This window comes from Agelaius tricolor, unplaced genomic scaffold (assembly GCF_023055355.1).
Source record: "Agelaius tricolor isolate 1412-34295 unplaced genomic scaffold, bAgeTri1.0.p SCAF_4, whole genome shotgun sequence".
NCBI lineage: Eukaryota > Metazoa > Chordata > Aves > Passeriformes > Icteridae > Agelaius > Agelaius tricolor.
In genome coordinates this window covers 49,229,752-49,256,550 of record NW_027269264.1, presented here as the reverse complement: position 1 = coordinate 49,256,550, position 26,799 = coordinate 49,229,752, and the positions used below count along the sequence as shown (strand labels likewise).

At 51.8% G+C, this 26,799-nt stretch overlaps 1 protein-coding gene across 2 annotated transcripts in view; it reads right to left on the bottom strand.

Moving 5' to 3' along the window:
- Positions 1-10,265, bottom strand: part of ATOSB (atos homolog B) — a 38,887-nt gene extending 28,622 nt beyond the window's left edge. The window contains exons 1-2 of one of the 2 annotated variants that reach the window (XM_071425670.1): positions 10,173-10,233; positions 4,761-4,857 (exon numbers count right to left, since the gene is read on the bottom strand). The gene's annotated coding sequence lies outside the window, so the exon portion shown is untranslated. Of the gene's footprint in view, positions 1-4,760; positions 4,858-10,172 lie in introns of both variants that reach the window. The other variant, XM_071425668.1, reaches the window with a different exon arrangement.
- Positions 10,266-26,799: the final 16,534 nt, after the last annotated feature.

The window sequence follows — 26,799 nt, the reverse complement described above, 5'->3', positions numbered from 1 at the left end:
CCAAGGGCATTGTTTCCTTCTCACTCTGGGCTGGGTGCAGAGCTGTGGGCAGGGTGCTGTAGCTTGCTGCCAGTGACCTTTGAGAGGTGTAATGAGAGAGGTTTACAGCTCTCACAGCCATCCATGTTGACACGAGCAAGCTGTGCTTGCCGCCAGCAGGTCCTTTTCCCTGGCTTACATCCAGGCCTTTAGGCATATCATGGATGACAGGTCAGGCCTCAGTCACAGTCACATTATGGCCAGGCTGGAAATGGCATCCTGATCCATTCCCTCTGCTAGTGAGTGCATGATTGCCCCTTCACCAACAAGAGCCAGCTCTCTTACCAGTATCTGGTAAGGGGTCTACCCAAAGGCAGCTTCAAAAATGTTTAACTTCTCTTTTGCCTGCCCCAGAGGACAGCCTCAGACCGTATCAGAGGGGTCACAAGAGTGTCTGCTCTCCCTGAGTATGGATAGCCTGGAGCAAGGCAAACTGGCTGTGCAAGGTGGACAGAACAGCACAGCACAGGGCCAGGCATCCTGGGAAAGTGCAGTCATGGCTGGAGCCACTTATGTTGATTAACTGGGGATAAGCAAGGGCAGCAGAATGACTCTCTTTCTTCCATGGTACAGTGAGAGGGATCAAGAGACTGGTTTGTTCCTGGCTGGGCCTGCTCTGCAGCTCAGGGCTTCAAAACAAACAGGTCTGTAAGTGGGAGCTGCCTGCCCACACCTCAGTGAGGGGTGAAAGAGGGGAGAAGATGGACAAAACACCCCTGACCACTCACCCTGAGGCTACTGCCAGAGGAGAACAGCTCCAGATGCCAGATTGTCAGGCAGGAGTCCAGGGGTGACAAGCCCAGGGCACAGCTGGGACTGGGCTGCACTGAGGGCTGTGGCACCTTCCACATTTGCCTGATTACTTTTCTGCCTTGTCAGTGGCACTGCCAGTGGCAAGTTGCCATAGCAACACCCTCCAGCATGCTCCCCTGTCTCTGTTCCCCCTTGCTTGTCCTCTCCCTGCTGACCCACACATGAAACACCCAAAAGCCTCCACATACTCCTAAAAGGCAGCACCTTCACCAAGGAAGGAAAGGGGTAGATGTGGAAACCCACTCCCACAAGCCCTCATCCCTGCCCACCTCAGGGGCAGGGCCCTACTCCAGACCCAGGTGCATTGCACCCCACCTTGTCTATCCTCAAGGCAAGGCACAGGAGAGCCACACTGACATATCTGGGCAATAGAGGCCTTTTTAACTGCATCTCCTTCGTGCTGTGGCAAGCAGGGGTGCTTCAACATCCTCATCTGTCCCACAGGGCCTGCTCCATGGGGGTGACATGCAGCCCCTCTTCAGTCCAGCCCAACACAGCTGCCTGCAGGTCAGAAAGCCCCAGGAGCTCTTTCTACATTGCAGTAGCACCAGATCTGATGGGAATGGGGGTCTCAGACTCTTCTTGCTGCATCATGGCAGGTATCTCCCAAGCCTCTGCTCTCCAGTTCCAGACAGTTTCCACTTCAGGGAGGTCTGTACTGCTGCACCAAACCTCACTGTGGCTTGAATCAGAGACAGGATCCTGCTTTGTTTCTTACCTTAAAAACTCTCCCCTACCATTGCTATGTGCCACTAAACAGTTACCCAGCCTGGATGGTAAGCAGAGCTCTTCTCCCTTTCACCTCTCTCACACAGGCACAAGACAAAGACAAAGGACCCTCTTGAACCCCACTCAGGAGTGATATCTGTCAATATCTTTCACCAAGTAAATTCAACAACTTAGCAGACAAGCAAAAAAAACTCCCAAACTTCTAAAAGCTCTGCTTCTCTCTTTGTTCTGCCCTTTCCCACAACCAGTTACATCACTTGAGGGTTATAGCAGAAGCTAGCAAAGCCTCGGTCCTGATCCAGGATGAGTCATGGAGCTCCGGAGGCCGTGCAACTTCCTTCTGATACCATCAACCATGCCTTACACAGCTAAAAATAAAGATGGGCCAAAACTGCAGGGCCACATCTTGCCTCAACATGAAACTCAGTAATGCTCAGCACTGCTGAAAAATTACCTGAGCAGGTAGAAACTGAAAAGTGCAGGGAAGCCAAAAGTCTTGGGTGTACCAAGAAGGGAGAGGGCGGGAGGCCCCACCCTGTGCCACGCTGGAGGATGGTGGTGGCAGATGGCAAGCAGCCATCCAACCATGCAGAGATGGCCAGAGCCAGGATCTCATCTCACTCAGATGTGGGCTTTGGAGTATTTCCACACCTAGAGGTTGTGTGGAAGACTGTTTTCAGCAATGCATGTTCCCATCTGAGACAACAGGAATCAACTGCTGCAAAAAGAAGGATGCACATTTCTGGCAGGAAAACATTGGGAAGCTACAGTCTGCTTCCCACCAGGCAACACGTGGGCATCTGCAAAGCAAGGTCCAAGGGATGTTCAGAGCTAAAGGTTAGAAAAAGGAGTCACAGATAGAGCTGATATGGGTTAGATGTTGAGGTAAGTGAGGAATTCAAAGTTCTTCCAAATCCCTGGGACATTGTGTACTAGCAAAATCTTCACACATGAGGATACAGGATTCTCACACAGATCTTAGCAGGAAGCCGTAGGATTGCACACAAATAGGAGCTCAGAGGGACACCAGCAATGTTCAGAAACCTAAAATAGCCTCAGCAGATGATCCTCTGCTCCATTCTTGGGAGCAGCAAGAACTGAACAAGGATCCAGCTGTCCCAACACTCCCATGAACAGGATCTTTGAATGCCCGACCTATTTGCAACAGAGACGGTAGGGGAAATAGGGGATTCCTTGCATAACTCCAGCGCCAATATCCACAAGGAACCCAGAGCTCCAGTTCTGAAGAAGGAAGCAGCATTTCAGCATTTTCTTGTGGTTTTCAGTGGAAAGGTGATCTAGTGCTACATCAGTTGGTCAGACTCTGGGGCAAGGGCAGCCTACACACCAAGAGAAGGCTGAAGGATGTAAGGCTGACTACTTTCTGTTGAAGATATAAACTCCACTTTGCCCAGCAGTTAGGTTTCTCAGCACAGGGTTCCATCCCATTCCCAAGAGAGGCACTGCAATTCTGTCCATGGGTCTGCAAGTTGTGTAAGTTTCCAGACTACCACCAGCTGCACTAAATAGAACCAAAATTGCTAATTCAGCCCAAATAGAAACTCACTGATATCACCTGGGTAAGCTGATATATGAATCAGAGAACAGCTTCATGCTGTGGCCAAGCAACAGGAAAAGCTGCTGTTTTACACATAAATGGGAGATATGCTGTCCATTAAGATATTAAGCTAATTGGCTATCAAGGAGGGGTGGGAGAAAACTGAATCCAATACTATGCCAGAGGGGTGCGAGGCACTGGCAGAGGTGGCTCAGAGAAGCTGTGGATGTCCCATTTCTGGCAGAGTTCAAGGACAGGTTGGATGGGGCCCTGAGCAACCTGCTCTTGTGTGTGGCTCCCCTGGCCCACGGCAGGAGGGTGGGGATGTGATCTTTATGGTCCCTTCCAAACCAAGCCTTTCTATGATTCTGTGTTGAAATGGCCTTTGCCAAAAGGCAGGGGAGGCCTGAGAGGATGCTGTGAACTTAGTTGACTGGAATCTACAAGCAGCTCCAGCAAAACTGAGAGAAAACCTTTTCTCTGGTCTTTGCCATGTCTCTCATCACTAAGAGAGATATAAAATCCCACCATGGAACAGATATTAGTAAATGCCACAGTCCAGCTGGATAAAGGGGCCACTCTGCTCTCACTGCATTGTGTGATTGGTAATCTGCAGCACAGGGCACTGGCATGAGCAAAGGACTTCTTCTTTCCTTCCTTTCACCTTCACAGGTAAATCTATCCCTGCCTCACCCTCTGTGGGTACCACTTCAGCATCAGGCTGAAGGATGAGATGGCCTGAAGCCCAGTTTCCAGCTGCCTCTGGATTGCTCCCAGCTTCCCTGGCAGACACTTCAGAGGAAGAGCTGCAGAGCCTGGGCAGCTATGCATCCTAAAATATGTCTTCCCCATATAATCACACCTGAGCTCTGGGCAGAGAGAAGGGTTCATCTTGCCCTGCCACAGGCACAGTCCTGATGAGGGCTCCCTTTCAGGTGAGAGCACACCATGCAGGTGGGGCAAGCACTGCTGGATTCTAGGCAGGCACACAAGCATCCATGGACAGGGCAGGAAGCCCACAGCCATCTCAGGCTGCTCCAGGCTGGTTGCCTTGGACCAGGTAATATTTCTTGCCAGTGGCAATACAAAAGCTGCTGGTCCTCCTGAAATACTTCCTCTGAGCCTCACACATCAAAGCCAAGCTACAAAATCCTGGGAAAATGCAGGAAAAAACCAAATGCTGCTAACAGAGAACGTGATTACATCTGCCACAAGCTCTGGGTAAAGTCTCAGGTGGATTCAGGTGAAGGACAGCAGGGCCTGCAGCTGGGAAATGCTCCCAATTCAATCCTGCTGGCATGCAGAAGGATGAGTGTGGCAAACAGCACAGACTGCAAGTTCCCAAGAACACATCACCCTTGAGCTCACAGCAACTGTGTGCAGGATTCAACAGTCTTAGAAGCACTGGTTCCACACATCCAGGTTCCCTTTGCCATGCTGACAGCCAGGTGGGATGCAGGAGCACCCAAAAAAACCTTGGCTGTGGGAGAACCTCACCTGGGTGACCTCTACTTTACAGAGCTATCCCTGTGATCCAAGGGGAGAAGAGCACAGAGTTCTCTGTTTCTTCACACAGCCCTGATGAGGCAAGGGAAATCAGTGATGTTTGAATGTTGCTAACCTCGGTGTAGGGCTGAAGCAGACAGAGAAGGCAGCTCTCAGCTGTCAGCCCTCGCAGTCTGGTCTTGAAGTTGCTTGTTCTGGCTGTCTTGGGTCACCTGGAAAGACAAGTCCACACGCACAGGTTCAGTTGGAACACTGGGTGAGCAGTAACTGCTCATCCAAGCCAAGTGAGTTAGTGGCCTGTGCACAGAAGTGAGAGACCCCAAACACTCCACCAGCTCAAAGATCTCACCACATCTTTTATCAGTGCTGAGGCTGTCACTCCAGCTGCAGCTCTGAGTCCCTCCTGGCTTCCAGCTACCCCCCCCCAGTTCCCTGCACGACTCCAGGTGGGTGCACAGTTGGCCCTCCAGAGAGAGCTGCTAAGGTCACATCCACGATATCCCTGCCCAGATTTCAGTGGGAAATAAAGGCCTTTCTGTGCCTTTGGCTTTGTTCTTGTCCACCCACACAGCTGTAGGTTTCTCCACCACACAGGCTCTGCTGTACTCGAGTGGGTGCACTGGCATATGGTTTGTCTGCAAGAACAGGCGCTGGCTGTGGTCCCCACAGGCCACCTGCTAAGCCACCCCATGGAGACACAGAGCCAGGGCACGGAGGGACAAACTCCACTGCTGGAGAGACACCCCTCCCAACAACCCAAACAGACCAAGACAAATCCAACACTGCAGCGTTTCCCAGGCTACAGGGAAGGGAGAAAACGACAATTGCTTAATAGAAATCTCCGAGAAGCCTGCCAACACCGTCACAAAGATGTTGTTTAAGTCTCCTCCCCAGGCTCCCAGTGCTTTAATTGCAGACCACTGGAGATCACACTTTGTGTGGGCTAGGTCCTTGTGCAGAGCAGGTCCTGAAAACCAGGATGGTATCAGGCTCCCCAGGATCAGGTCTGACCTTCCCCTGGCCGCAGGCATGATGGGCAAAAGCTGCCTGTGAGGCAGTCCCTGCTCCCCTGCTTGACCATCCCCACAGGCAACCACCCTGCAGCAGCACCAGAGCACAGCCCAGCTGTGACCAGAGCTGCTGGGTTGGGGAGCAGAGCACTGCGGACAGACAGGCTGCCAGTGCCCCAGAAACACAGCCTCCCCACCGTGGGGCAGGAAGGCATAGCCACACCACCCTATTGGGGCTTCAGCCCTTAAAACTGTCATGAGGGCACCCAGAAAGTTTGTGCTTAATGACACCTTCACTGGCATCCCAGGAGAAGGCCCCACCTGGAAATGGTACCAGCTAGGCACAAGGGCTATTAATTTGGAGAGCTTATAAGCAGAACAAACCCCAGTAAAAGCAGCATGTGTAGATGTAAATATACATATATAGAACACCCTCCACCAAGTCCCTCCTCTAGCACACTGTCTTTCAAAAGAAGGCTCAAAAGGCGCTAAGCCTGAGCAGTGACAAGAATTGCTTTGGACATAGCTGAAGTACTGCCACCCACATACTGCATCAGCACAGGAAGCAATGGCAATGTATCTGACAGGTTTGGGTTGAAAACACTACCCAGGAAGAATGCAATTACCCCAAATGGACTGAGGCCAGGAGATCTGGATTACCACCTCAGCTCTTGCATAAAGGGCTTTGCATCTTTGTTCACATCTAACAACAAGAATCTCAGCATTGACATCACCCCTGGCCCAGGACATGGATTTGTTTTTAAAAAGCACTTCCAGCTGAATCACTAACTTCCCATTTTGCAGCACACAGGACTCCTTTGAAGGTTTCCCATACAAGTATTGTTCTATCATCATGCTGCTTGGCTGGGGGGTTGTCCAGGCCACAGGCAAGTATGACTGCAACTGCACTGGCCAGTCCTGAAAAGGCTCTCTGAAATGCAGAGCATGTGAGCCCAGCTGCTCTTCATTCAGGATTCACAACCAGCTGAAGATGCAGACGGAAACAGGGGGAAAACATGTTAATTGGCAGCTGGGTGTCCACTGGCCAAGCAGGGGAGACTGTGAAAGAGAGGGGCAAAACCAAAGGGAGGATGAACAGAGACACTTCATTGTCAAAGAAAATAATTTCTAAAGCAGGCCTCAAAGTTTGTGAGACCAAGTTCTCTGGAGGTTATATTCACCTGGCTCGCTTGATCACGAGCAATTCTACATGAAATAACAAAGAACTGAGCTGGTCAGAAAATCGGCTCCATGGAGCAGAAATGCCAGGCTCTGCAGACAGAAGGAGGGATCAGAAACATGGCAACATGGCAATACCAGGACACAGAGACCCACACAGTTCCCTGGAAGAAGGTGGTCCCTGGGAATTATGCGATGTGGAGAGACATCAGGCAAAAGCCTCTCAGAGAAGACTCTCACAAAGTAACCTGCAACAATCTCACTAAGTAACCTGCAACAAACCATCTGCCAGCATACAAATATCCCCTTTCAGGATTTCTCCCATGCTGCCCTTCACATCTGTCCTGTTTCAAACCCGACTCATTAATTCCTCCAGCTACCAAAGCCTCTGATAATTTGATTACAGCTCCATTGACAGCGTGCTGAGGACACCACTTTTCTAACCATATGGCTTCACTTTCTCCTTTCTCGTCTGTGGTCACATACCCACCAACAACAGGTTTTCTTATTCTGCATCAGGAAGTGTCCTGGCCCCCAGGCATGGTGCATTTCCACACAGCACATGATGGTGCCAACCAGATCTAGCAGAGGACAAACATGGGCAGGCCCAGAGCAGTAAGAACATGTAAAGGACTTGGGAAGAGCCAAGAGTCTTTGACTTTGAAGACTCAGATCAATAATTATCTCCTTCAATCACCCTCAGACTCAAAGAGCAAAGTTTGGGTATCTCTGGCCTCTGGTACTCAGCACACTCATGCAGAAATGTGCCAGGGCAAGCAGCCTGTGGCAGACAACAAGGAGGCAGACCAGGGGCAAAGATGTGCTCCTCTGCCCTCACAGGTCCCTTGAACATAGGGAGGGAACTTCCTCCTCCTGCTCTGTGTGCTCAGAGAGAGAAGAGAGCTGAGGGCAGAGAGGTTGAGAAAGCTCAGCACCAGCCGAGGGGGGTGTAGGGGCTGTGGCCTTCATACGATTTGGAGTGAAAAAGCAGCCATACCAGTAAAATTTAAATTATCTATAACTCCCTAAAGGCCACTTCTGGAGAGGGCAAACATGAAAAATAGAGCATGAAGAGCTATTCTGCACAACTTGCTGCAAAAGCAGGGAAGCAAGAGAGCGCCTCAGCAAGCTCAGCCTCTGAACAGCAGAGTTCCCACAGTACAGAGTGACCCCACCAGCTTTCAAACTTTCAGTGGGTAAGAAACCTCTCACAAGGGGAACAGAAACAAGGCAGGCGAGTGGCACAGCTAAAACAGCCCCAGCACTACTCCAATTGTGGCTGGACCTTGGTCCACAAGCCCAGCTCACCAAGGGCAACAGCTGTACAGCTGTGGTTACAGCAGGGCTCTGCTGTCCTGACCACGCCAGGCTCCATGGGAAGGGACATGTCCAGGCCCCACTGGAGTCAGCAGCAATCCAGTGTTATGGTTAAATGCTATGGGAGCAGGGGCTGGAGGTCAGGCGAGGGCAAGCATTGGCTCCCTGGCAACAAACACTGTGGCAGCAGTGTCCCTCGGAAGCAGCCCCGTCCGAACCCCTCCGCCCTGCCTCCTCCCCCCAGTGCCCTGCCCTAGCACAGGGACTGCATGCTGGGACGTGCAGAGCCCCCATCAGCGCCCCGCCACTCACTCACGCCGAGACCCAAACCACGGGAATTGCTGCTGGGAAACAAGGCGGTGACCAGGCTTTACAGGATGACTTCATTCTCCCCGTCCTCAACCTAAAGCCCAGCCCTGCCAAAAGTAACTCCAGCACTATCTATCACATTGGGAGTTTTCTTCTGTGTCACCTGCCGGACCTTGTTCACCTCCTCGTGCTACCAAGCTTGCCAAGACACTGCTTTGTGTCAGGGTTCAAGCCTGCTACACTCTCCACAATTTCCCAGCTTCCCCTCTTTGCTGATGACACGATGCAGGGAGAGGGCAGGTCTGTAAGCAGATCTCTGCTTGTCTGATGTTTTTAAAAAGGCAATGAGTGGAAATTACTTTTAAAATTTAAATTTAGAGCACAACATTCCTCTACCATATATTTTCCACAGCAGCTGCAAATTCCACACTCCTTCTTTCAAAGAAAAATAATAAAAGGAGTGTGGAAACCCCGGAGGCATGTGCCCCTCGTAGTGATGGATTCGCGGGTGGGTTGTGAGCAAGCCCACCTCCCCAGCACCCACCACGCAGCCATTCCCTCTGACTTCCCTAACAGGCCACCTTTCCAAACACTACACCGGGGCTGCCGAGCGCACACCGCCTGCGCGATTTCTGTATAAAAACCCGCAAAACGCTTGAAAACCTGGCTAAGTCGGCAGCTGCTGATTTCGGGTGGGTGACTGCCCCCGACGGGCCCTTCCGCCCGCGGCTGGCTGTCACCAGAGGGCGGCGGATGCCGGGGTTCACATCCGCCCCGGCGCCCACCCCGCAGCCCCGCGCCGGGGCCTGGCAAGGGACCCCCGGGGCAGGTGCCGCCCGAGGCGCGCCCCCCCCCGCCCCCGGGGTACCGGCCCCACCGCCGTGGGCCCTTCCGGGGACAGCCCACCGCGTCCCAGCTGGGCTGGAGCTGATGCCCGCGGGAGGAAGAAAAAGAAGAGGAGGAGGAGGCCCCACCGTGCGGGCAGAGCTGCAGACAGGCTGTCCCTGCCCATGTCACAGCGCAGAGGACGTGGCCCTGGTGGGGGAGACCAGGGGCAGCGCAGCCTCCCTAAGCTGCCGGGGAATTGGGAGCCAGGATCGGGGACACCCCGCAGCAAAGCTTGCACCCCGTTTCGGTCCCTCCCGCCTGCCCCCACACCTGCCTCTGCCAGACACGGCCCTCCTGAAGCCTCTGTTCCCCCGGGAGCCCCCCCTACCCCCGCCCCAAAGTCTCTCTGCGGTCACACCGCCTCTTCCCCACACCGCCCCCCCCCCCCCGCCCCGGCACCTCCTGCCCCAACCTCCGCCGGTGCCAGGCCCCTTGCCGGCCCAAGTGCCCCGGCTACAGCTCCCCACCTCGGTCACAGTGCCTCAAACTCACAGACCCCCATCCCGGTCATGATGTCCCCAGCTAAGAAACCCCCATCTTGGTCACGGTTTCCTCCCGCTCATAGTCCCCCATTCCGTTTACGGCCTCTCCCATACTACCCGATCACGGCCCCTCCTGGTCGCGCCTCCCCCAGCTCCCGCTCGCCCCTGCTGTCTGGGCCCCCGGTCCCAACGGCCCTCCCGAACCTTCTGGAACCGGGGGATGGCGGCGGAGATGGGGTGCACGAACCCCCTCGCACGCCGAAAGGGTGGGCCGTCCCCGCCGCAGACCCAGTCGTGCCCCGCGCCCCCCGGCCCTGCCCGTCGCGGCCCCGCCGGACCCACCAGCGCCCCCTCCGCCGCTGCCGCCGCGGCCCCGACTGTGCGCGGCTCCTCCGCTCCTTCCGGGTGTCTCTGGGGACACGCCCCCCGCGCCCGCCTCCCGCGCGCTGATTGGTGTTCTGGGCAGGGCAGGGCGCGGGGCGGGGCGAGCCGCGGGGCCGCGCGGCCAATGGACGGTGAAGCACGGCGCCCAGACCCCGCCCATGACCCGCCCCCTCCACGTGCGGGAGTGTGATGACAGCGGGGAAGGGGCGGGCCCAGGCGGGGTGGCGTCTCATTGGCCGTTGGCGGCGGCCTGGGCAGGGCCTGCGTTGGCGCGGGGCGGGTCTGCCGCCCCTGGCCCTGTGGGCTGACGGGGGACCTCCGGCCCGCGGCGGGGCTGGGACGGCAGGTCCCGCCCACGGGCACGGCCCCACGGGCACGGCATGGCCCACCCACGTCCCCACGGACACGGCACGGCATGTCCGGCCCACGGGTACGGCCCCACGGGCACGGCCCCACGGACACGGCCCCACGGGCACGGCCCCACGGGCACGGCATGTCCCACCCAGAGCCACGGCATGTCCCACCCAGGGCCGCGGCATGTCCCACCCACGGGCACGGCCCCACGGCCACAGCATGTCCCACCCAGGGCCACAGCATGTCCCACCCACGGGCACGACCCCATGGGCACGGCATGTTCCACCCACGGGCATGACATGTCCCACCCACGGCCACGGCCTCACGAGAACAGTGGTTCCCACCCCACGGGCACGGCATGGCCCCATGGGCACGGCGTGTCCCACACCACGGGCAGCCGTCTCGTCCCTAACGCATCCCACCCCACAGGTGCCCCCGGCTCCATGGCGTGTCCCACCCGCGCACACACCCACGGGCACAGCATGTCCCAGCCCCAGAGTCACCCTTTGCCCAGTCCCACACGTGTGACGTGTGCCAGCCCCAGAGACGGCCCTCCCTGGCCCCGTGGGTATGGCCTCCCCCTGGTGAGACCCCCCTTGCCTCATGTCCCGAGTGGGGTCACCCTGGTGTTCCCCAGTCCCCAGGTGGTGCTGGTGCCCCGCAGGCCGGGTCTGCTATCCACCCATACTGCTGGGCTGGGAACTAGTGGTGCCAGCCTGTGCCAGAGCCCACCGTGGATGCCGGACCCGAGGGGACAGCTGAAACACCCAGCAGCCGTGGGGCTCCTGGGCACTGCCACCCGCCTGTGGGGATGTCAGCAGGATCCACTGCTCACAGCTCACCAGCCTGACCACCACGGGCCATTCCAGTCAGGGAAGAGATGCCTTGACTTCATCAATTTTGGGTGAAGTTCAGTAAAGATCAGTCCCCACAGCTGACTCACCTCACTCCTCAGAGAATTGCAGCTGCAACACCACTCTAAAAATAGTGGGGACCAGTATCGTCAAATGATAAATATAACCAAGATCTCGTCTTCTGACAGTGTTAGTGTGAACCTGCAGTGCACTGGCTGCCGACTCCCAATGTTCCCCTCGCCTTGCTGCTGATCCTGTGGCATTATTTTCAGAAGTGCTGTCATGGATAAAGCTGTGCTGGTGCTGTCTGAGAATAGCTGTGAGCACAGGACAGACGGTCCCCTGACAGCCATGCCCTGCACGTGCCTCTCTGCAGGGAAAAATGGCAGCTCAGTGTCCTATGGACAGCTATGTGGCCATGGAGCAGCTGCCAACACAGGACCTCATCTCCTCCTGGGGCCTCAGATTGCTGCTCCAGGAGATTTCTAATTAAATAACCCCTGGCTGTCCCCAGATTCAGCTTGTGAGCCACTAAAGGTTATTTAATGTATGGAACATTCTAATTTCTGAGTGTAATGACAGGAGCATGCAATTCTCCAGTGTTCCTGGTGATTTAGGATCCACTGTCTCCAACTCCTTGTGTGCAGTTGCTGGTGTCAGGAAGAGCCCAGGAAGCTCAGTTCCCCCCACATGCCAACTTGTCCTTCACAGTGCAGGTTTCCTACAGACTTCCAGGGCAAAATTTAGCTTTTCTGCCTTTTGACCCTGAATGTGATCTCTGCTGAGCTCGCAAGAAGCTCTGGAGTCCAACCAGATAGGCAGCAGAGGCTATGGAAACCAGGGATGGGCTGAAAAAGGTTCAGTCCCCATCACACAGCTGCTTCCACAGGCTGTGTTTTCCAGTGTGAACTGGTTGAAGTGAGTTCACAGTTAAAAAATGGTTAATGAACCTTTATTGGCCTGAACAGGAACTCAACTGGAACAACTTCAGTCAAAGCTGAACCCACTGTGGAGCTGAATCAAAAAAATTTGCTTGTTCAGCTCCTTGGCTGGGGGGAAATATGGGCTCCTTTGTCCTTGACAAGAATAATACATTTCTGTTTATTGTGTGGGCAGTGAAGGATTAATAATATCCCAAGTTATTTACCTCCTGCTTTTGAGTGCTGAGGGTTTGTGAGCGATGTCCCTGCTGAGCACACTGTCCCTTAGCAACCTGCTCTGATTTTTGAAACATGTTCTCGCTCCAGAAGCAGGATTAAGGAGCAGGACATAAAAGCCCCTTTTAGCAGTCTGATGGGGTGAGGCTGCTCCCATTGCTCTTCCCATGGGGCAGAACCTCAGCCATGGCCATTTGCTGGGCACAGTAACACAAGCTGTGGTGGTTTGGAGAGCATCCGGAAAAACTTCCAGAGGCTTGGGAGGGTTGGGGATGGGGCAGACTTACTGCGCAAGCTGTGCTACTTCTTTGCAGAGGGGCCCACCCTAGGCCTTACCAGGAGTAGGCTTCATCTATTCCTTACACACCCTGGGGGCTTGAAAAGGGCTTCACAAGGGTTGGTGAAGGCAAACAAGGGGTTTAAGCACATTAGGCATGGCTCTGCACCACAGCTGGCCATTTTCCAGAGACTCGCCTGCCGGGAGGGCCGGGAGAAGGGTGTTTTCCCAGGAAGATGAGGTGTCCCAAGCAGCACATGTTGGAATGACGTCTTTCCGTCTTGAGCCCTTCTGCCTGCAGGGCTCCCCTTTGAAGGGTGCCCTGGTGAGGTGACTGAGTGGTGGTGAGTTCATCCCTGGGTTACCTCCTTCCTGGAGCTGCCAGCGCTGCCCCAACCTGCCGGCAGCGGGCTGGGGCTGTTCAGCCTGTTTGCCAGGCTGGCTGCTCCCACCGGAAAGGCCGTCATGTGCCAAGCTCCAGGATGCTGAGGAGCTGACACAAGCAAGGCTCCTGCCCCACTTTTAATTTAATTTAATGGTTTTCATTATGGAAGAGTGACATCCCCACGCACACACTCGTTTTGTTGGTGTGGGCAGGTTTTGCAATCGCAAAAGTGCCTTTGAGAAGTACATGGATCATCTCCCAGTGCTGATGGAGCAGGATGTGCCTCTATAGAGGTGATGCTACCCCTGCATCACCTGTATGCTCCCCATACCAGCAGGCTGTGCCATACTATGCACGTCTGATCCAAGTCCATGGGTAGGTAAAGCAATAAAGGACCTATGTGCAGAAGCGAGCCTGGAAAGACCTGGAGTCCTGCCAGGGAGAGATTGTAGGGAATTTTAAAAGGACCTTGGAGGAAGCTGGTGGAAATCAGCTGTCACGTTGCTTTGGGGCCCCGGCAAGTGGTGCCAGGTTGGGTGGGGTGTGGAGCAGTGGCAGGGCTGGACCAGGCACTGTGTGGTGACTCATGGCCTCATCCCAGCTGTCAAAGGAGCTGGAGAAAGCCGAAAGGACAGATACTAGAGGAGCATTGGGTGTCACTTCCATTCTTAATGGTATGTTGCCACGCAAAAGCTTGGTTTTTTGCATCTCTCTCAGCCCCAGTCCTAGGCTTGCAGCACAGACTGATCTCCTGCAGCACCTGCCTCCAAAGCGGTTTCATGCTTCTTGTCCTCCCTCCTCCCTGTGTTTTGCAGCTAGAAGAGACAAAGGCCAAAGCCTGTTCCTCTTTTCTTTCCCTGAGACTGTCACAAGGAGAGGATGCACTTTGGTGCCTCATGGTCCTGTGTTGGAGCCAGGGAGTGTTCCCAAGGGGGTGTGAACGAGTGCTGCAGGACCTTTCCCCTGCCAGAACCTGTTTCGATGACGTGCTTGGTTTACCTGTTTGACTGAAACGGCTGTAAAACTGAAGATAGAAATCAAACTTGGAGAGTTTCCTGCTGGAGGAGCCTTACTGCTCTTGGGAGTAGATGTGGCATTTCTCTCTTTTGGCACTGTGGGAATCCCTTCTGGTACACCTCCAAGCAGAGCTTGGGATCACAACAGAGATGAAGTCACTGTGGTACACTGACTGAGTCCCAGTGCCCACCAAAGCCTCATCCCAAACTGGACATGTCTAACAGAATTCAGAGTCCTGATGGGAAAGGGAGAAGTGAGAACAATGGATCTGGGATCACTTTAACAAGCACTGGGTGGTAGGGCCAGGCAGGGCTGCTCTTTTCCTCCCATACCCACACCACACTCATAGTTCCAGTGCTGCCTCTCCCATCAGCTGTGTCCCAGCACCTTTGTAGAGGAGGGCAGCATTGTGACTCCCAAGGAACCATGGTGGGCCTTAGAGACCAAGGAACAAAGGATGGATTATCTACAGCCTGATGCAGGTCATTAACCCAGTGCTACAGCCACCAGACTTCCCTGTTGCTTTGTGTCTGAGACACACATGGGATTTCCAGAATTAAACAGGGGTCTTGGCTATGTGCAAAACTCAAGTGATCCATCCTGGAGCTGCTGGCAGACTGTGCTCTGAGGGATGAGGGCTGTTTGCTACAGCTTGGCAGGCTGAGGATGCTCAGCAAGAAGAGTTTCTGTGCAGCCTAGGGCAGGGATCTCCAGACCTGGGGATTTGAAGTACAAAGCCATAGCAAATATGCTGTTGTGTTGGTTACACCCTGCTCTGAGCAGGAGGTCAGACTGGGGATGTCCCTGCCTGTCCCTGTCACCCTATGACCAGGGCTGGAACAACACCTAGGGACTGTATGTGCCTGTTGAGCACCAGGGAAATAATCCCTGCTTTCTTTTCACTGTTGGAAATGTAGAGTTCCTACTGCTGCCACTTTACCCCTCGGGGTCACCCATTGTCCTGGACAGTTCGTCTTCACTTAATGGCCCTCTGCCCTAACCTGCAGCTGGGGAGATGTGGGAGGGGCTGTGGAATTAAGGTGGTGTAAGGGACGTGCTCTGAAGAGGATGCCGGTGATCTGGGCGGGCTCTGGGAAGAGAAGCGCCTGGCCCCACCTTTGGATACGTGAATGGTCCCCTCCCTCGTTCCTTTTTCATGCCTAAGCCTCTTCCCTGCAGAAATGTTTCCTTTATTTCACGTCTGCCTTGAAAATAAAATATATAAAAAAAAGAAAACCTGAAGGAACTGATAAACTCCGTTTACCCACCCAGATAACATCGGCTCCAAAGAGCCGGCCGGTGTGGGCTGTGCCAGGTCTGGTGCATGCCCGGGCTGCCCGAGCTGGGCAGTGACGTCTCAGCCTTTCTGCTGCCCCCCGACTGCCCCGTCAGCCTTCGCCGGTGCCAAGTGTGCAAACCAGGGCTGATAGCACAAGGCAAAGGTCTCCTTGGCGTCACCTTGGTGAGGTGGCAAAGCCTGGGGCCACCCAGCAATGCCTCTCAGCACTGCAGACTGCACCAGCAGCCGAGGCTGCTTGTTCATTGCCTGCACCTACGTTTAGGAATTTTGGCATTTCTCCCTGGCCATGCTCGGCATTTGGGGCAGAGCCTTTCTGCTGAATTCTGTGACTCGGAGCACTCGCAGGAATCCTGTGCCCCACACAGTGCCAGCACCCTGGAGTGCTGCACCCTCTCTTCCAGCTCCCAGGCATTTCCCCGAGGACTCGGCTGCTGGCTGACAGGGCCATGATCTGCACAAATATGGGAATTTTGAACCCTGAGGTGTGGGTGAAGATGACTTCACGGAGGGACAGCAAAATCCCTTGCCTGCTTAGCAGGGAGCTGCTGAGCTCTATGGGCTTCATCTGGAAACTGGGATATTCCAGGATATACACTGAGGGTATATCCCCATTTAGGTCACTGAAAATGTGGGGTGATGGAAAATCTTTGGTTTCCATATGGAAAAGTCCCATTGCCAGGCTTGGTCAGTGGATGCTGCCTGTTGGCACAAGGTGGCAGCCCAGCCCAGCTTATCTTCAGCAGCACCTTTGCGGGGGAAACCTGGGCCCCGGAATGACCTGCTCCTGTCCCCCAAATCTGGGGCATGTGTCCCCCACGGGGTGCTGCCCTCACCCTGCCAGGGTTCAGAATTACAGGAGGGACATGTCCTGCTGCACGGGGCAGCCCTGCCCAGGCACACACAGAAGTTGTATTTTGGCTGTCCTGACTCTGCTGTACCTTCTCTCTATGAGGGGATGCGGGTACAAGGGACATGCTGTTGGGCAACAGTCCTTCAGCTCCTGGACTAGAGAGGGCTTTGGGTGAGGCCACACCAGGTACACAGCTGCTACCAGAATCTTCTTTCTGAGGGGTTTTCTGAGCAAGAAGGAGGAATGTAAACATGGGGAAATTACCCAGCACAGCAAAAGGGAATGATGGGTTCTTCTCTGCCCTCGTGGGAGAGCGGAGACACCCTGGAGTTTGTGGTAACCAGTCCAAGGTGAGAGTGTTACAATGCATTTAGAATGTTCATGGACTTCTCACCTTGATCTGCCCATGTACCTCCAGGAAAGGGATGGAGAGACTTCTTACAAAGTCTGGATGCTGTGGGGACTCCATTGTTTTGCCACCAGTTCTTACCTCTTAGTGTCCACTATATTTCCATATCCTATTGCGTCCCTCTGAATATGGCAGGCTGGAGGCTGGTTTGTGCCTGAAATTCCCTATGAATATGTTCAATGACAGAGCTGTGAGGAGGCGTGGCACGTTCTCATTCTTCCCTCCATCCGTGCTTGCCCTGCAGGTGTATTTTTGTAAGAACAAGAAGATCTGTGAAGTTCCGGACATGAGGTCATTCGGGGGTCTCCCTGATGGTGCCTGGCTCAATTTTGGGGTTTAGCCAAAGCTGTTGTTTGTGCATGCATTGCTGTACCAACTCTGTTTTGATGTGCATCCTTTCACATTTTGTTTGCTCATCTGTAACAGGGACACATGAGAATGCCATTGATGTGACAGACCTTCTTAGAGACCCATTTACATTTCCTTTGGGTTTACAGTCAAATCTCATGCCAGACTTGTTTATGCCTTGTTTATATCATCTGAGCCTTGACTTCCTAAGGCCAAGAGCTGAGCACTTCAACCCTTCCTGTCTTTGGAGGGCCCCACTTTCTAGATGCTGCACCCTTATCTTAAAACCTTTTTTGTGATAGGAGCTGCCCCTAGCTTCTGTAGAAAACTATGGCAGAAATATATGCCTCTCTGAGCAGTTCATCTTCCCTTCTGTGCATCTTAAGCTCATCTGCATCTACATTTATAGAGGAAACCAGGTCAGAAGGAGCCCATAGAGCAGTGGGTCAGATCTGAGTAGCCTGGTCTAGTGGAAGGTGTTCCTGACCATGGTAGGGGGATTGGAATGTGATCTTTCAGGTCTCTTCTGACTCGATCCCTTCTGTGATTTTTTGGTCTGAAGGTGGGCCTGCCAGCATTATCAGGGTGGGCTGGGCAGCACTAGCAAGCTGCTGGACTTCCAGAGTGCCTGTGAGCATCCAGAAAAATCCTGTCTGAGCACCCATGTGCAGACAACTGCTCATGGTGCTCAGATGTGCAAACACACCTAGCACCACAGCGTGGGCATCGCTGCACTCGGGGAGCAGCACATAGCAGAGAGGACAAACATCCTGCCCCAAATCACAGCTGCTCTTGGCCTGTCACCTCTGCTGCATTGGGATGGGACCCTTCCCAAGGTTTCAGTGTGCTGCATGTAGGCACAATGGGAGCTGCTGGCTCCAGCTGGTTTGCTGGACAGAGAAATGCCCACACTAGCTGTTATTTGTGCCTTAGCTTTTCTCACCCAAAGGGACATTTGGGAACAAACTGCTCTCAAACTGGCTCTTTCCAGCTCCCAGTGCCTGGCTCTGCCCCTCAGGCCCGTCCTTCATTTCAGGGAATACACTCAATCCCTCACCAGGCTCTTGGGAGGATTGAGAATTAAACGATGCAAAAATCCCTGCCAGCTGCCTGTGTGGGGCTCTCAGATGAGTCTCACTGGCTCAGCGCGGGCGGGTGCACACGAAACGAGGTCACAGCCACGGGGGAGGCAGGAGCCATGGCCCCCAGCTCCAAGCACCACAGCTGCCCTGTTCCAGGAGCACCTGTCAGGATGCAGATCCCTGGCACTGGGCTGGAGAGGCACGAGGGGGCCCGGGGGCTGACTAAAGCCCTCGCACCCATGGGCTGTGCATTACACTGCTGGAGGATGCTGCAGCCATGCTGGCAGTGACAGCAATGTTTGGGAAGTGTTTTTGGGCTCTCTGAAGAAATTTCCAGCCTGGACGACCTACCTCCATATCTTTCACACTTAGATCTGGAAAAGTAAAAAAGCCCAAGGAAAAAGCTCCCCCTAGTAGAGCTGGTTTGATTTCAGTTCAGAGAGATAAAAATCATTACATCCCATATGTGACATAGCACTGATAAAACATAGATTCACAGAATAAGCTGAGTTGGAACCTACAAGGACCCACAAGGATCATCAGGACCAGCTCTTGTTCCTGCACAGGATATCCCTAAGAGTCACACCACGTGCCTGGGAGCATTGTCCAAATGCTTCTTGAACTCAGACAGGCTTGGTGCTGTGGCCCCTTCCCTGGGGAGCCTGTTCCACGGCCCAACCACCCTGTGTGTGAAGAATCTTTTCCTAATATCCAACCTAAACCTCTCCTAAAGCAACTCAAGGCCATTCTTTTGGGTCCCGTCACTGGTCACCAGAGGATGATGATCACTCAAGTGACAGGTTATGTCACCTTATGCCACTAAGTAAGTCCTTTGTGCACCATCTTTAGGCTGTGGAGGCTGAAAGCCACACACACAGCGTGGTTCTCATCAGCAAAGCTTTCCAGTGTGAATGCCCAAGGGCCAGGGGAGGAAGAGATCACAGCTCTCTTGCTCCAGGTACAGGTGGCTGCACTGCAGTGGGAGGCACTTGGCTACTTTTGAGGTAGCCATTTCCAGGATGTGCTCTCTAAATATGTTCCACAGGGACAAACTGTTTCCAGGAGCTGGCTTCTTGCCCCAGCAGGGCTGGCCGTTTTTCATCTCTGCTCGCTGCAGCTGGAATAAACACACAGGGAAGCAGAGGGGTGCATGTAGTTCTCATAAAAATGTTGCTCAGTGGCCTCGCATCCACTTTAATGCTGAATGGGTGAGGGAAGAAAAGAGGATAATGTTCATGAATTAAAGTTATAGCCCTTTCCTCCTCTGCTACTAATCCCTATTCAGATTTAATCAGACAAAGAGTCCTCTGGTCTGAGCTATTGCAGCAACAGCCTGCTCCAGAGAGGCTGTGCCTCAGCAGCTGTTGTGCCAGCTCACAATGAAAGGACAAACGTGGCTTTGAGAGGTTGGGATCTGAAACACAGCAGCAGGTAGAGACAACGCCAAGGGGCATTGAGAAAAATGTCAGCCAATGCCACACGGATCTGTGCCTGATAGCTGAGCTAACCAGTCAGGTTACATTTTGGGAGTGTTGCAAGAGGAGTGTGGAGGGATGCTGAAAACCCCAAAGATGACAGGCAGATCGTGGAGAACTGGGAGAGCTGGATGAAAAATATAGGAGGTTCATGTGGTTTCTCTTTAGGATTGCATCAGCCAGATGGGTCCAACATTTGGCAGGAAAAAGATCCTTTGCCACAGAGTTCAGAATAGCTCAGATTGGAGTTTTGAACAGACTCATTTGTGTGAGGGAAGGGGGAAAGAGTAGTGGTATTCTGAAGGAAGGCTCTGCAAGACCTTGGCCAGGAGGACATGATTTGAAGTTGACATATTGGTTATGGCCTGAAAAATTGGCAGGATAATAATTCTGTACTCCACCATGGAAGGACTTTGTGAATATGAAGAGCTCTGCTCTAGCTGGGTTGAACTTGAGGCCACAGGATGTATCTGTGAGGAGAAAATTGTAGGACATCAAGGTTTGTTTTGTACAAAGAAATCTCGGTCTGGGAGAAAAAGAAATCTGTGAGCATGATGCTTTATGAGGTGGTGCCTATATTCAGAGGAAAACATTAGATTCATCTCATCTGACATTTGCCTTCCTCTGAGCTAAGGTTCCCAGGCTTCCCTAATGGTCAGTAAAAAGAGGTATTTTCAGGGCATCTAACCTCGTTTGAATATTCTTTTCAGGGTGAAGAGGACTGTTATGAAAACGTGTTTGCATGGATTATAAAGAGGGACACAATGGGGGAGCTCAGAGACACCCAGGCTTCAGACACCTGCTTTTGCTAAATCCTGACCCAGAGAGAATCTTACAGAAGCCTAGGGGCATTCCTGCTCCAAAGAACCATGAGGGAATGAGCAATAAGGACACAAAACACTGAATCTGATGGAAAACAGGGTCTCCAGGAGAAAAGTGTGGTCAATGACCCAGAGGTGACAAATGAGAGAGGACAAAGCATCTGCTCACCCTGTAACACTGCAGCAGGACTGCAGCAGGACAAAGAGCGGGCTAGAAAATGTTCTCAGAACCTTTGCCAAGGAACAGAGCAGTTCAAAAAATCACAGAATCAGAGAATATGCTGAGTTAGAAGGGACCCACAAGGATCATTGAGTCCAGCACTTAGCCCTGCAGAGGACACCCCAAGAGTCATACCATATGCCTGAGAACATCGTCCAAAATTGTACATGTTTGCACAAAATGAGCGTCATGATAAAGCCATATCTCCGGCTTTTGCTCCATGGCCAAGGCACTGGCATATCCCAAACCTGTCAAACAGCAAAAGCTGCCTGAGTGGTGGTATAAACACTCAAAAATGTAGAAATTATGAAGCTGAGAGCATCCAAAGCTGATGGCTTTGGAATAAGGTGCAAGGGCGAGTTTTGAGAAGCCCCTGTGTGCAGAGGGGAAGTCCTTTGTCTTCCTTTGATGCTGTGAGAGAGCCGCCAGCTCCCAGCTGGGCTGCTTGCTTGGCTTTTGGCCAAGACTCCGGAGTGTATCACAGCCCCCCTTTCTTTGCTGTTGGGAGGGGCTCCTGGTTTGGCTGACAGCCCAACACACACCTAAAGCACTAGAAAAGCTCTGCCCTTCCTAACAGAAAGATAAGATATGGTACAGTTGCCAGGTCCCCCATCCCCACGTTCAGACGTAATTAGTACTAAAACTTAGTGCCTATGGGGTTGGCTTCAGAGCATCCTGCAGTTATATGTTTTGGTCTGTGAACACTCACTCTGCCAGTATGGAATTGGTGAGGCCACAGGGCAAAACTTCCACTAAATGGCATCAGAACTGGGTAGTTTTCCGGTAAATCCTCAAATTATAAGCAACCCCCAAGAAACAAATTAGGTTCAACCTACGAGGCTCCTGGATACCTCCAGCCACTCAGACCTCCAGATCCTGCAAGGAAACATACCCTTTATTGCTGCTTGGTGTTGTCTTAACAGATCTTTGCACAAAAAAGCAGAACTTGGGCTTCTCAGTAGTAGGGAGACCTCCAGAGAAACTTGTCTACCTTATGGGAAGGTGTGTTTAGATAGGGATGCTTTTCTTCTACATCTGTGTTGTCTCTGTAGGGTACCCTAGTGCCAGAATATCAGTGGCATTTTTGCAGTCAGGCTTGTGATGGGTGATGGATGCTGCCTGCTGCCATCAGCCTGAGGAACGGGGTTTTCCCCTGTGGATGTGCCAGCCAAGCCTTGGCTTTAAGGAGCTTCTGGATGAAGAATATAGCACCAGTGTCACCATATAGGAACAGGAGGTGATAGCTGGCTGGATGAGAGCTGTAGACTAGAGGGGAACTGCTGGGTATGGGAAGAGGCAGACAAAGGACAAAAGTCCTATGATAGAAGCAAAAATTGCTTTATCTGACATCTTTGTGAGACATCAGCATTTTTGTATGACACAAATATTCCACGGTACATAAATGACTGGCAATTAAGGATAAAAAGGCAGGGAAAAATTATGGTATCCAACTAAAATTTCCTGCATTTTGGATGCAGACTTTTCTTAGATTTGTGTAGTTGCAAGTGACCATTTTTCCAAGCAGAATTCTCTGTGTTAATGCATGTAGCTCTGAACATGAAAGCAAACAACATCTGGAAGCAAACTACTTATGACGAGTGCCATTAAGAATTTCAATCTGGAAGCCACAAAATGATCCCTAGCACATGTAAATGACTCCACCAATCTGTTTCTTTCCTACCCACTAAGCATGACAATGACACTAGGTTTCTTTTCCTGGTTGGGGGTCTTGCTGTTTACCTCAGCTTTATGAGCAGGCTTCAATCAGCACCTCCCCAACGGAGAGATGGCAGGAGGACTCCCACTACCACAGGCAGTATCCTGGCCACACAGGCAATACCATCCTAAAGGAAAGCCGATTAAAGTGAAGCCATTCACAGCATCACAGAATCCAGGAAACCCCACTGCTATGGGCAGGAACACCTTTCACCAGACCAGCTTGGCTTGCTCAGAGCTCCATCCAACCTGGCCTTGAACACTTCCAGGGACAGGACATCCATAATTTTTGTAGGCAACTGTGCCAGTGCCTCACTATGCTCACAGTAAAGAATTTCTTTTTAATATCCAATTCAAACCTACCCTCTTTCAGTTTGAAGGCATTCCCCTTTGTCCTGTCACTGCATGCCCTTGTGAAAAATATCTCTCCATTGTTCTTGCGCTCCCTTAAGGTACTTGAAGGCCTCAATAAGGTCACTCCTAAGCCTTTTCTTTTCCAGGCTGAACAATCCCAGCTCTCTCAGCCTTTCCTCGCAGCAGAGCTGCTCCATCCCTCTGATCATCTTGGTGGCTCCTCTGGGCTCACCCCAGCAGGTCCCTGTCCCTCCTGTGCTGGGAGCCCAGGGCTGGATGCAGTGCTCCAGGTGGGTCTCAGCAGAGCAGAGCAGAGGGGCAGAATTCCCTCCCTGCCCTGCTGCCCACGGGGCTCTGGATGCAGCCCAGGACACATTTGGCTCTCTGGGCTGTGAGTGCCATGGCTGGGCCATGTGCAGCCTCTCACCCACAGCACCCCCAAGCCCTTCTGGGCAGGGCTACTCTCTGTTCATTCCACAGCCTGTGCTGATTCCCCGATCTCTGGCAGCATTTAGTCTCCCACTGGCAATGGAAACAGCCTTGAAAATTACTAGAAATCCTAAAACCATCAAATAATTTAGAGTCAGGCTCCCTAGGGAAATGTAATGGCATATGCAAACAGTTACCTAATCACAGTCTAATTACCCAACTGGAATTTGGCCAGGATGCTGAGACTAAGAGTAGTACCCTAAGGAAAGGGTTTTAGGGTCTCTGATGAGTGCACACACTTGGGATCCTGGCTCTGTACACTTAGCGGGAATTGTATAGGGGCAGAAAGCATGCCTGGTACTGCCAAAAAACCACTCTGGGCTAAGCAAATGATATTGCAGGTTGGTTACTTCTTCACAGCCTCATACTTCTAGAAATTAGACAGCCACCTCTGCCTTCCAGCAGCTTTTAGACTCCCCAAGGATTAACTGGCAGGGGCAGCTTTTGGTTCAGATTGTGGACCAAGACTTAACCTTCTGCTGGGTATCCCTGTCATGATCCTATCAAATTATATTGATGGATGTCACTACAGACTGCGTGGCTTCAGTGCCCAGATTTGAGAAACTTCAGAGATGAGGAAAGGGAATGGCATCTCAGCAGATTGGGAAAGTTTGTTTCCCATAGGTGATGGGAGGCTAGACCTGAGCAGCTCTCCAATCCCTCCTACACCACTCTGCTTTCCACTGTGGCATCTGACCATATCTCAATAGCATTACTGTGTTGCTGTCTTTTCCTCCAGGATTGTTTTACTTTTGTGTGTGTCCCTTTCCTCAGGGAAAATCACTAGGTTCTTGCACAAGGCAAGACCTGGAAAACTCAAGTCCATTAAAGGCATTTCTTGCATCCATGTTCTGACTGTAGACTCTGAGAGAAGCTGCAGCTGAGCCCTTCTTAGGCAGATGGGAAGAGATGAGGAAGAAGTGAAGCAGGGAGGGAAATGACAGCCCTGGAATCAAGCAGATGCTTTTTAGCATGGAGATGGGGGTTGAGGGTGTTGGTGGCCCCTGCTCCTTCCCTTTGAGCGGGTTCAGACATGTCCCCCAGGTTTGCCGAGGGATGGCTGCGGGGTCATGGTGCAGGCATTGCAGTGAGGCTCAGGGCTGCCCCATCACCCCACAGTTATAATCCAGTGACCAGGGACTGCTTACCCTTCAGCTTTCACAGCTTCCTGCCAAGGCAAACCATAGCTGTGGCAGGATCTTTGCAGACCCCTTATCACAGTGCCAATGTTTAAATACCCTATCTGTCCCAGGCTGTTTCCCTCCAACCTTTGCTGATTTTCCTAAGCAACTTTATGTAACCAGCTGGGCTGGATTTCCACGAACATAAAGCAAAGGTTTATTGACCTTTTTTTTTTGTTTTATGATAGAAAAGAAAGTTGGAAGAGCAGTATGTTTCTTTTTTTTTTTTAATTGCATTTTATTTCTTTTTATCCTTGGTTCTCAGAAGAGGCTCAAAGAATTAAGGACGATGTCCGTTCTTATTGCAACCTAAAATGACAATATCCAGCCCAAGAAACACAAGAAATTTGGGATTGTTAGCTACAGTTTTGAATTTTGCTTTTGTATTTGCATTTCATCAACGTATTTCATTCCAAGATGTGAAATAGTCCCCAAATAATACCCATCCTGTTTATGGTGCTTCTGAAGGGAAGATTGCAAGAGGATCCTCTATTTCAGTTATTCTTTCAAGACTCACCCTCTCAGACCTGGCATCAGAGATAGAAGATGAAGTTCAGATACAGGGTAATAAAGAGTTATGGTCCATAAAACAAGTTTCAGGCTGTAATGCTGCATGTTTTGTGACTTATCTTCACTGCAGTTCACTCTGTTATTAAGAGAATTGTGCCCCACAGCTGCCAGGCACACTGTATTGTGGACACAGGTATGTAAAATCTGAAGAGTCTTAAAGTTTTATTTTTGGTTGTTTAAAAAAAAAAGCTTTGAGGGAGTAATGGGAAAAAATTACAATGTGGACAGTGAGATATTTCTTAATTACTTGTTAATGCTTGTCTTACACTGCAGCAATCAGCAGCACAGCGCTAGACATTGCATGAGCATTTAATGAAATGGATAAGCTTCTCTTATCTTTGCATTTAAAATTATTTTGAAAAGGATTTTTCTAAATCCTTTGGAAATAGGGGCAAAAAGGGGAGTGAAAATGTGAACTAGAGAGACTCCTGGTGAACTGGGGAGAACAGAACTGCAAAATGCTTGCTTTTTGCACACCCCTTTGAGGAGGCTGGTGGCGAAAAGTGTCACAACAGGGCTTTTACTCCATTAGTGCAGCTCCAGAAGCTTGGAGGAGGAGGGCCAGTTTGCCTGCTTTTCCCTTTTTCTTCAGGTAGCAGGAAGGCAGGGTACACATGCACACTGCTTGAATTCCAGCACTATGGAAGAATTTAGCAGGAAGGTTAAGCAGCCTGTTTGCATAGGAAGTGTCGGTCACTTGGCCTCACCTAGAGGGCTGATGGCTCTACTGAGCTGTGTGAGGCTGGCCTTTCCCTGCTATGTACTTTATTCCTCCAGAAAGTAATTTTACAAGAGCACTATTGTGCTCTTGTAAAATTCTCTGACAAAAACTATGTTATACATAAATACAGTTAAATACCCTCCCATTTTTTTTCATGGGTCTTACCAAAGCATTTTTTTCTTTTAATGTAGAAACCCCTCTTCTGCCCCTGCTGCTCTCAGGTACTAGCTATACTAAGATAAAAAAAATCACGCCAGAGAGGAGAAACTGTCAGCTGCCCCATAGCAAAGTGAAAGACATCCAATATTCCTGAGGGGTAACTTTACTGCCTGTGATACTCTTTCCTACAGGTTGACTGACTTGGTGGTGTTTGACTGTGGTGTTGGGATGGTGATGCCAGTCAAGCAGGCAGAAGAACCCTTTGTGGTCTCACAGTGCTTCTTCCTCAGAGCCAATTGCTTCGGCTGTGTTGCCAACAATTTCAACTTTGACAAATAGCTCCTCTTTTATGTCTGACAAATGTTCATCTTTAAAGAATAAACACCACAAAAGCAAGAGAAAAGCTACTCCCCTAGGCTCCTCTATTGAAAAATAACCTTCTGCACTGCTCAAATATCTGCTAATGTGAACAGAACAGTAACTGAAGACACAGCTGTAAGGCAGGAAACAAGCCTAGGTGGGGTAAGGGGATTTTGCACCTTTCCAAGTTACTAGTGGCTCTTCTTGGAAAGGGAAAATGTCTGATTTGCTTGAAATAAAATATTTATTGACTCCCTTTTAAGAGGGAAGCCATGGCTCAATTTAAACATGAATCCATTCAAAGCAGAGTATGGAACAGCAGAAGGGGTGTCACCGGTTCCTGTAGAATCAGTAGGTGACCATCTCACAGGACTCCATAGATCTGAGTAGCTGATCTGTGGCACCAAGACCAGGCAATACTGCTTTTATCCTGATGTGACCAGCTGTGCACAAGACATGCCACTTGTGCTTGAGAAGTGCTACATC